We start from the raw sequence: 10168 nt of genomic DNA, 5'->3' as shown, positions 1-10168 counted from the left end.
AGCGAGATTCCGATAAGGCATGTTACAGGAAGTATCATCTGATAGTTGTTTTTATGTTATGTTACTTGTTTTGGGCAGCACACAAAAGTATGTAGAGAACGTAGAAGATAAAAAGAATGGTAGCTATGATTGGTCCACGCGTTTTGAAGCCTTGTTGTGATGATGCAGTGCCAATGTTCGCCACAGAATGGCTAGGTAAACTATGGTATGCTAGGCAGACCCAATCAAGCAGTGCAGACCGGACGTTGACGGGCTACAAGCACCTGTGTACTTGTCATCTATAATTGGTAGGCACTGTAACAGTAGACAGTACTTGTTGAGATATGCTTCTGGAAAGTTGTGCATCTCGTGATATTAACTGTTGACTTTAATAGAGAGCCATTTGATTTCGGGGTGGAAGATTTTTTGAAAATAAAACTGTGGTAGATTAGAAAGAAAAAACAATAACTTCATCCTGCAATTGCTGAAGAAAGTAACCGTTCAAACACAGGAAGAAAAATATGGTGGCCGAAGTGCTGAAACAGAAAACACTAGACGATCTGATGCTCCCTTATTCTCTTTGGGCGCAACGGCTCCATCAGCGTTAATATTTTCAATGTTTGTCAGCATTTTCTATGTATTTGCCAGAATTTGTGATTCAAAATTAAACTTATTGTACTTAATGTCTTGTTGCAATTACAGACACTGTCTTTGTGTGTATGCAATAACACGGACGGAACTTAGTTTGGATAATTGGATCTTCATATTTTTCAAAGTTCTCAAAAGTGATAGGGTCCCTATAGCTGAATGTTGCAACATAACAAATTACTCATAAAACGAGTGTGAAACCTTAAAAAAGAAAACAGATGAGCTTATATTTTCAGGTTGAACTGACATTACTTCATCATCACATTATCAAAATTAGTTCCAATCGTTTTAATAAGTATTCATACAATAAGTATTGAAATGAAGGGGACAACTTGACTTGCTCTGTACATCGTGATGATTACAAACCACATTACAGGCTTCCATTATCTTGTTATGGAAAGTAAAGTATTCTCCAAATATATTTTACCTTTATCGTCAGAAAAAACAAAACAAATATTTCATAACAATGAAATGACAAAAAAATTTAATGAAACATGACAATAATCTGACCACTAACTATTACGCCCTTTTTGGTCTATCAGAAAAATGAGTTGACTCTACTGACATGAAGAAAATAAATAAGGCGTACAATACTGAGTTTGGGCACTGCACTATCACTGCACTTTCATCAAAGTACTGCAATATCACTCAAAGACTATTTGATTTTAGTCACAGTTAATCTACATGTACTTAGAAGTTTATTGCAGTAGCTCGTACTAAATGCTGTAATCTTTGGTATAGCTCGCTGTTTGCTTATTTTATCCGTTATCTCCCCTGTCTCGTAGCGGCTTTGGTGTCAATACCGAAAATCTCAGTTTTTCAGTAATTTCTGTTCATTTTCTACAATAACGTGTTTTGTTCAAGCTATTCAGTGCTTGATCATGAGCTGTTACCGTCTTTTTTGTCTTATTTCAACTTTGCTTTTTTGCTTCTGTAAAAATTGAATTGATTGGTTAAGTACCTCTCTGAACAGGAGTTTGATTTCACTATTAAATGTTTACTTGGAAAATAAAGAACTTTCTTCTCCTGTTTCGTCTTCTTCTTCTTCTTCTTCCGCCATATTGGATAGACGTACAGAAGAAGGGCTCCTACTTGTTTTGATTTTCTACCAGTGAGAAGTGCCATCCTTCGTCAATTGTCATCAGTTTATGTTGTGAGTAGTGTTTAGTTCTTTGGGGTCTTATTTCCGGTCCGGTTTCATCTTCGACTAGGTGGATTTCCTTCGATTTTATTTTTTGTCATTTGTTAACCCGTGGTCGGCAATATGGCCGCCCGGGAGGACAAGCCATTTCGGAATCTGACACGCAAGCATGCTATCAGGTGTACTAATATTGAAGGTGTCCCCGTTGAAAGCTATGTTGAAGAGATTGCAAAGAAAGTCGGAAGTGAAAATGTTATTGCTGCATCTAGAATGAATAAGTCCGTGGTTGTGTTCTTAGCAACACTCGGTAATGTTGAAAGTATTGTTGAATCCAAGTTTGCTTTGTTTGATGAATTAGTCGATGTGGAACACATGGTGAAACCGGCCTCAAAATTAATTCTGTCAAATGTTCCTCCGTTCATTCCTGATGAAGTTTTGGAGGAACATTTATGGAAACTTGGTAGAGTTGTTGGTCACCTAAGAGCAATCCCTCTTGGTTGTAAAAATGCTTCGCTGAAGCATGTGAAGTCGTTTAGACGACAAGCTCATGTTTTTGTTACACAATGAGAACATCAATGGTGTAATTCAAATCAAATATGATGATCGTTTTTACTCCGTTTACGTTTCTATTGATGAACTGCATTGTTTTCATTGTGGACTAAAAGGTCATATCCGTAAACGTTGTCCAAACTATAGATCTTCAGAAAACAACGTAATGACACTGAAAATGTTCAAAAAGACAATAATGGTGTGGATGAAAACTTAGGTGTAATGGATGTTGTCGAAAGTGAAGCAAATGCAAATGAAGGTGTTAATCAGCATATCAATACTACAGAAATTAACATCTCAACTTCAAGTGACGCCTCAACGTCAACTCGCTTTGTCGAAAACAGTGAGGCACAATCAGAGTCCGCTCACAAAGTCACATCTGTTGATGAAAATTCCGTTGATCAAAGACCTCTCACCAGTAAAAACAGTCAACCCACTGACGCTCAAAAGAAAGACAAAAATGTTAACGTCCATGCCGATGAAGACAGGGTACGAACCCCTGCTTCGCCTTCGTATTCTCCGCTCCCCTCTACTCCCGTTTTATCATTCGACCCCCTTCTTCGTCATCATCTTCACTTATTCAGTCTCAATCCCTTGAGTTTCCTGAGACTCCTTTTTCAGATATCAATGTAAATGAGTCTCAGGATTTGTTTATTTCTCAGTCACAGTCGCCAAGAAAAGCTTCTCAAAATCAGCTTATTTGGTCAGGAGTGAAAACATCAAACTCCTTTGATGTTCTCAGCGAAATGTCTGATCATGACAATGAATCTGTTGCGTCTGAAATTTCGGACTTATCAGAATCTCAAGAAAAGCTACAAATCAAGCCGTCTAATTTGCTTGAGTTTTTAGAAGACATTAAAGGCTCTAAAAATATGATAGAAAAATGTAAAGATTACTGCCCAGATTTTAAAGTTTTCATAAAGTCATTTGCTAACTTACGCAGGTCAGATATTGTCACAAGTCAACAAAAAGTTCGTATCCATAAACTTGGGGCAAAGTTACAACAACATGTTAGACAATGTAAAAGCTTGGCTATTACTAAACATGGGAAGTAAAATCGTTCTTGTTTTTGCTTGTCTAGTCATGGCAAGTTTCATTTCTTGGAACGTAAATGGTTGCCATGATTCTTTGAAACGGTATAACATTTTGTCTTCGTTGAAGTCCAATCATTACGCTGATTTTATTTTTTACAAGAAACCCATTCTACAGTGGCTAATCAGGCGCAGTGGCAAGTAGTTTGGCGCGCGCCTATTTATTTCTCACATGGTACTAGTAATTCTGCTGGGGTTGCAGTGCTGTTTCCACGAAACAAAAATGTTGATGTTGTTTCTGTAAAAAGTGTCGTCCAGGGTCGTCTACTTCATTTGCATATTAAAGTGGATGACACTTCCTTTCATTTGCTTAATATTTATGCTCCTTCAAGTGGAGATGATCGTTGTATTTTCTTTGAAAGTCTTCGTAAATTTCTCCTTGATTTTGATCTTGATAATGAAAATATTGTCATAGGGGGCGACTTTAATTGTACTCTTGTTCCTGATTTAGATAGGTCGTCTCATATTGAACCACATTTAAAGTCTTCGCAAGTTTTTTCTTCTCTTGTTCATCGCTGTAAGCTTTCTGATGCCTGGCGTTATTTTCATAAGCAGGCTCAAAATTTTACGTGGCAGAGAGGAGAGCAAAAAAGTCGCATTGATACTTTCTTCGTCAACAAGAGGTTGACTTCGAAAATTAAATCTGTGTCTATTGACTCTCCTACTGATTTATCTGATCACTCTCTTGTTTCTCTTGTTTTAACTATGAATTCGAGTGTCAACGAAAATCCAGTTTGGTGTCTCAATACTAGTCTTCTTAACGATGAAAATTACTGTACTTTAATTAAGGAATTCTGGGAAGGTTGGCGCAATGAGAAGGATAGGTTTTCTTCTCTTCAGTCTTGGTGGGATATAGGAAAACAAAAGAATAAAGAATTAAGTCAGCAGTATAGCGCTGAACGAGTTCATCACTTTAAACGTTCAAAACAAAAGCTTATTGAGGAAATTCGTACTTTGGAAACATTGATTCATACTCAGCCTTCTCTGGAAAAAAGATATCATCAGCAAAAAGACTTGTTAGACAGTTTTCAGAAACTTGATACCAGAGGTGCAGTTATTCGTTCTCGTTTTCAACAGCTCAATGATTCTGATACTAATTCACAGTTTTTCTTTTCTCTTAAGAAATACAAAGGCTGTCGTAAATTCATTACTCATCTCCAACGTGAAGATCATACAATTACTGAAAATCAGAGAGAAATTCGTCAACTTACTCGCCAGTTTTATCAAAACCTGTTTACTGCTGAGCCTGTTTCTCCCGGAGCACAAAATACTTTGCTTCATGATCTCCCTCAATTACCTGCTGACAAAGTTACGCAACTTGATGAACCCATTAGTCTTGATGAGTACACCTTTGCACTCAAGAACATTGCGAATGGTAAAACACCTTGTGTTCATGGCATTCCTTGTGAATTTTATAAAAAATTCTGGTCTCTATTGGGGAACGATTTTCACCAGGTTTTTCAAAAGTCAATTTCCGATGGCCTTTTTCCAACGTCCTGTCGTAGAGCTGTTATCACACTCCTTCCGAAACAAGGTGATAACTCCCTTCTTAAGAACTGGAGACCTATCAGTTTGCTTTGCTCTGATTATAAAATTTTCACTAAAGCTTTATCGCTTCGCTTAAAGCAAGTTTTGCAAGATATCATTCATGTAGATCAAAGTTATACTGTTCCAGGCAGACAGATGTTTGACAATATTCATTTAATTAGGGATTGCATTCATTTTCTTAATGACATTAATCTTCCTCTTAGTATTCTTTCTGTAGATCAGGAAAAAGCTTTTGATCGTGTCAGTCATCATTATCTTTTTCAAACTCTGCATGCGTTCGGGTTTGGTGAAAATTTCATCAATTTTATTAAACTTCTGTATACTCAAACTGATAGTCTTGTTCGTGTTAACAGTTCCCTTATTGCTCCAGTTCAGTTTTCACGTGGTATAAGGCAAGATTGCTCATTATCAGGGCAGCTGTATGCAATTGTTATTGAACCTCTTTTACACAGAATAAGAAAAGATGACAGTATTCAAGGTGTTATGTTTCCAAATTCAAGTGATCGTAAATGTAAACTTTCAGCTTATGCTGATGACGTTAATACTTTTGTAACTTGTGATACTGATTTTTTGAGGTTTAAACATTGGTTTTCTGTCTATGAGCATGCCAGTAATGTAAAAATTAACTATCGTAAGTCCCAAGGTCTTTGGGTCGGCTCATGGCGTGCGCGTGCTGATCATCCGCTTGAAATTCTTTGGAATAGTATTGGTTTCAAAGTTCTTGGTACATATTTGGGCAACTTCATGAGTATTTTTAAAAAAACTGGAGTGAGTGTGTTACAAAGATTGACAATAAGTTATCTTGGTGGAATAGATATGCTCCTGCTATGTCTTTCCAAGGCCGTGTTATCGTTATTAATCAACTTGCTGCAACTAAACTCTTTCATCGTTTAATTTGCCTCTGTCCTCCTGCTTTTATCATTGATGAAATTCAGCACAAATTTCTTGATTTCTTCTGGCAAGGAAAACATCGGTTACCAAGTCGAACAGTTTTTGCTCCATTGAAGTTAGGAGGGCAAAATCTTATCGATCTCTCTTCACGTGTGAAAGCTTTCAGGCTAAATTATCTTCAAAGATACTTGTATTCAGATCTGGATCATCCTTCATTTTTGTTTGGTGATTTTTATTTTCGGAATGTTGGTAATCTCAAGTACACCTCTCAACTTTTTACAGTGAATTTTCAGTCTGTTCCAGATTATCTTCCTAATTTTTATCTTGAGCTTTTGAGAGTCTGGAAGTCATGTATTTTCCTGAGAAAAGGTGGACCCCTTTCAATCAAAGATATCTTCCATGAAGCCCTTTTTTCAACGATTGTGTTAGTTGTACAAACCCTCTTGATAGTACTCTTGTTAATCACTTTATCAGTGCTGGCATTACAAAAGTTGGAGATCTTTTTGACCCTTTCCAAAAAACTTGGCGCTCGCCAAGCCAGTTTAAAAACATTGTTTCTATTCATTTGGATAGAATTTTTACAAATACTGTCAAGACGTTGGTCGACTCTATTCCCTGTGATTGGAAAAACAAAATCCAAAGTTATTTTGAAGAGGAAGTTGATTTGGATGACGTTCATTCTTGTCATCGTCCTTCGTACTCTTTCGAACTTATTTGTAAGGGCACTGATGACCATATTATTTTGAATTGTCCCTTGTATAAATTTGAAAAGGGTAGCATTTATAAATTCTTGATTATGTCCAATTTTCATAGGAACAATAAACGTCAAGATACAGTTTGGAGAGATCTGCTTTCACTTACTGAAAATATCAAACCTTTCTTCACTTCTTGTTATCTCAGTCCAATTCCCAAAAAAGTAGGAGATATTCAATGGCGTCTTCTCCACGGTGCGTACGCAACTGGCTCGTTTATGTTCCATTCTGGGTATAGCTCATCCTCTGATTGTATTTTCTGTAGTGCCAGAGATGACCTTTTTCACATATTTTTCGAATGCCCTCGTCTTTCTCCCTTGTTCATTCTCCTTCGTAAACTCTGTCACCGTTTTCTTGGTCAGGAATGCAAGATTTTATTCTGGTGGTTTGTTTTAGGCCCACCCTTTGATAAATCATACATGGACAAGAATACTTTTGCGCTTTTAAATTTTCTTTTTACGACATCTAAAATTTCAATTCATGTGACAAGACGAAATGCAATTAATGGTCATGATCCCTCAATCAGTAATATGCTTGTTTCTGTTTTTAAAAGGCGAGTTTGTGCTCGCATTTTAGAAGAATATAATTACTTCACGCTCAATTCAAACATAAGTGCTTTCAAAAACATTTGGTGTATTAAAGACGTTATTGCTTCTGTAGACATTGATGGAACAATTACTATTGATTCAATTTTGTTGTGAAGAATATGCTTTCACCTCTCACCACACTTTCACTTTTGCCAAATCCTATCTCGTCCTGGGCACCTTACTCCTCACGGAATGGGAGGGGGGTAGTCAGTTGGGAGGATTCTTCGTGGCATGTACATGCCAACGAAGAGTTTTCTCAATGTATCCCTTCTCATTGGCGGTTAGGTGGCTTTTTTTTCTGCAAGATGTAAGGCGTTCCTGTCCTATTTCTTTGCAAATTTCTGTCGCTTTTTCTTGTTTCGGTTGTTTGGTTTGCTTTCTCCTATTCAGTGGAGATTTTTCATGCACCTCGCATCTTGCCTTTTGTCATTAACAAAATTGTGCTTTTTTCAGATTTAATTGGTTTCCTTCCCCATGTTGTAAGTGATATAGCTACCTGTTTGCCTTTTCACCGTTTCTCTCCGTCTCGCTCCAGCATCAGTGTCATAGCCATTTCGCAGTTTTTTTGCTGATATATTAGTCCAGCTTTGCCTAGTATTTTCAGTATTTGAACATCATTTGCCATTTCGCATTTTTCTGATTTCATTTTGCTTTTCGTCTCAAAATTTGAATTGTTTTGATATGTACTTTTCTGTACAAGAGATTAATTTTAGTAATAAACGCTCATTTGAAAAATCAAAATCTTCTTCTTCTTCTTCTTCCGTATAAATATTAACTCCTATTCCAAGCAACAACTGTTCGTTTTAACACGAAACTTCATATTTTGTTCGGCGATAGGGAGAACTGGTGCACTGTAAACTTTGACTTTAATAGATCGCATGATCTTGTTGGCTATATTGGATTTTAAGTAAATCCACACTATGGCAAATTCTCAAAATACATGCAAAACCACTTCAAATTAGGGGTGTTCAGTTATTACAGCCGGGGGTGGGCCGGCAAAATCCAGGGGTGGGGGGGGGTCACCTTAAATTTGAAAAATGTAAAGGGAGCGTCATGTATTTTTGAAACAGCACAGATGGGGTCACTTAATTTTCACAAGTATCTGTCCCGTCAAAAAAGCAGTTTCCGTATTCAAAAATATTTAGGGGTTATTACACGAAGTTTGGGCGATACCGCGTCGTATTCGAGTGATGTGCCCGTATTTTGACGAGTTGCGCAGCAACGAGTCAAAATACGGACACATCACGAGAATACGACGCGGTATCGCCCTAACTTCGTGTAATAACCCCTTTATCATACATGCATGCTTTGGTTATGACTGTTTTCCTACAGACGCTCCGAAATTAGCAACGAAATCAACTTGAAATCGACCTTGCTTCCTCCAGGCTGTACTTATAAAAAGTTGGTTGCTAAGGAGTGATGACAACCGTATCACTTCTTGATATTATTCCGCTATTGGGCCATTCCACTGCAAAGGAGGGTTTATGGAGCACTTTTACAGCAAACAATTTAAATATTACGATGTCGACACAGGTTTTCACAATTTGAAGAAGGTTTATTTTTAGTTTAAAATGACGGTGGATGTAAAACATAGGCGGGAGTCCACAAAATGGGTGTGTTTTTGTGTTTTAATACAAAACCTCATCCCTGCATGAAAGTTATGAGGCCGCCAAAATCGGGTCAAAATACTCGCGCCACGCTCAAACTCTTATCGAGTATGAACAGCTGAGAGCACAGAGCAAGCAGCTCTGCGACATCTATGAATGCACATACAGTGGATATAAAACCCGTACCAGTCAGTTTATCTCGAAGAATTATACATGTTCCCAGACGTCAAATATGCCGAATTTACCATCTCAGTAAGCGGATTAGTGAAAACATGAAGTGAGTACACTGTAAGCTGTAGTGTCGTAACTCGTTCGTGATTTTGTTGCTGTACGAATAAAAGTACATTTCAAAGGTATTTCCGTCGTCTGCTCGTATATTTTCCTTCCTGGCTTGCCTAAATAGAACTAAACTTCCTTTAACAACCGAAGCGAAAGTTTGACTTTCCCTAGATGGCACATTGTATCTGAAACCCGCACCGCATCGGTGCCACCAGACACGATCATGACCTGTGAACTGACAGGTAAAAATCGGAAATATCATGTGCACTTTCAACCTTGTCTGTCGCGAGTATTTTCAGTGCGGTTGGATTTTCGTGGCTCATTTACGACTGTAAACGATGTAACTCACCGCCCAGATACTTTAAGCTCATCAACAGGAAACTTGTCGTAAACCGATTCTATCATTATACTCTGTCAACCGATATCTTTACGTGTAATGATACTTCCATGGTCACATGGTGTAAATATTCAGCAACGTAGACGACACGAAAACACTGCACCGTGCACCGCCACGGGACCGGCCGTGAATTGACAGGTGTCGGCAAATTATACAAATTTTCAATACGTTTGTTTGTATGTTTTTGGTACAACTGTACTTGTGCCTAAGGGCAATGCCCATGAAGTGACTGCAAACAACAGAATTTCGACCATAATCATAATGACGTTTCGAATTGTCATTTCATTTGTCTTATTCGCTCAGCTGTTTTATATGTACATATACCAACGAAGGTCATGCATACAGCGAAGGTCACGCGTCCGCGTCGCAGTAAGTAGTTCGGTTACAGTGAAAATATAATTCGTATTTTCACTAGTTAAAATATGGGCTCATATCAGTACCGTCTGAACAATAGAAGAAAGGCAATACAGGCATAGCATGTATGATAATCTGGGAAATTAAAATGATTCGCTGCATGATTTTATTCGCTGATGTCATTTAACTGTAAATCTGAATAAAAGTATAATTATCTGTTACATGAACAGCTTGCCTTGGCAACTATGAGGCTTGCCTTCTTGTAAATCTAGCTTACTGAGGGCAATGAACACTTCCGACCTATTACTTACATATTAGAAATATAGCAAGTTTTGTCAGGGAAAA

Source organism: Ptychodera flava, chromosome 13, assembly GCF_041260155.1.
Source record: "Ptychodera flava strain L36383 chromosome 13, AS_Pfla_20210202, whole genome shotgun sequence".
NCBI classification, from domain to species: Eukaryota; Metazoa; Hemichordata; class Enteropneusta; family Ptychoderidae; genus Ptychodera; species Ptychodera flava.
Note: the sequence above shows the minus strand (reverse complement) of the source record.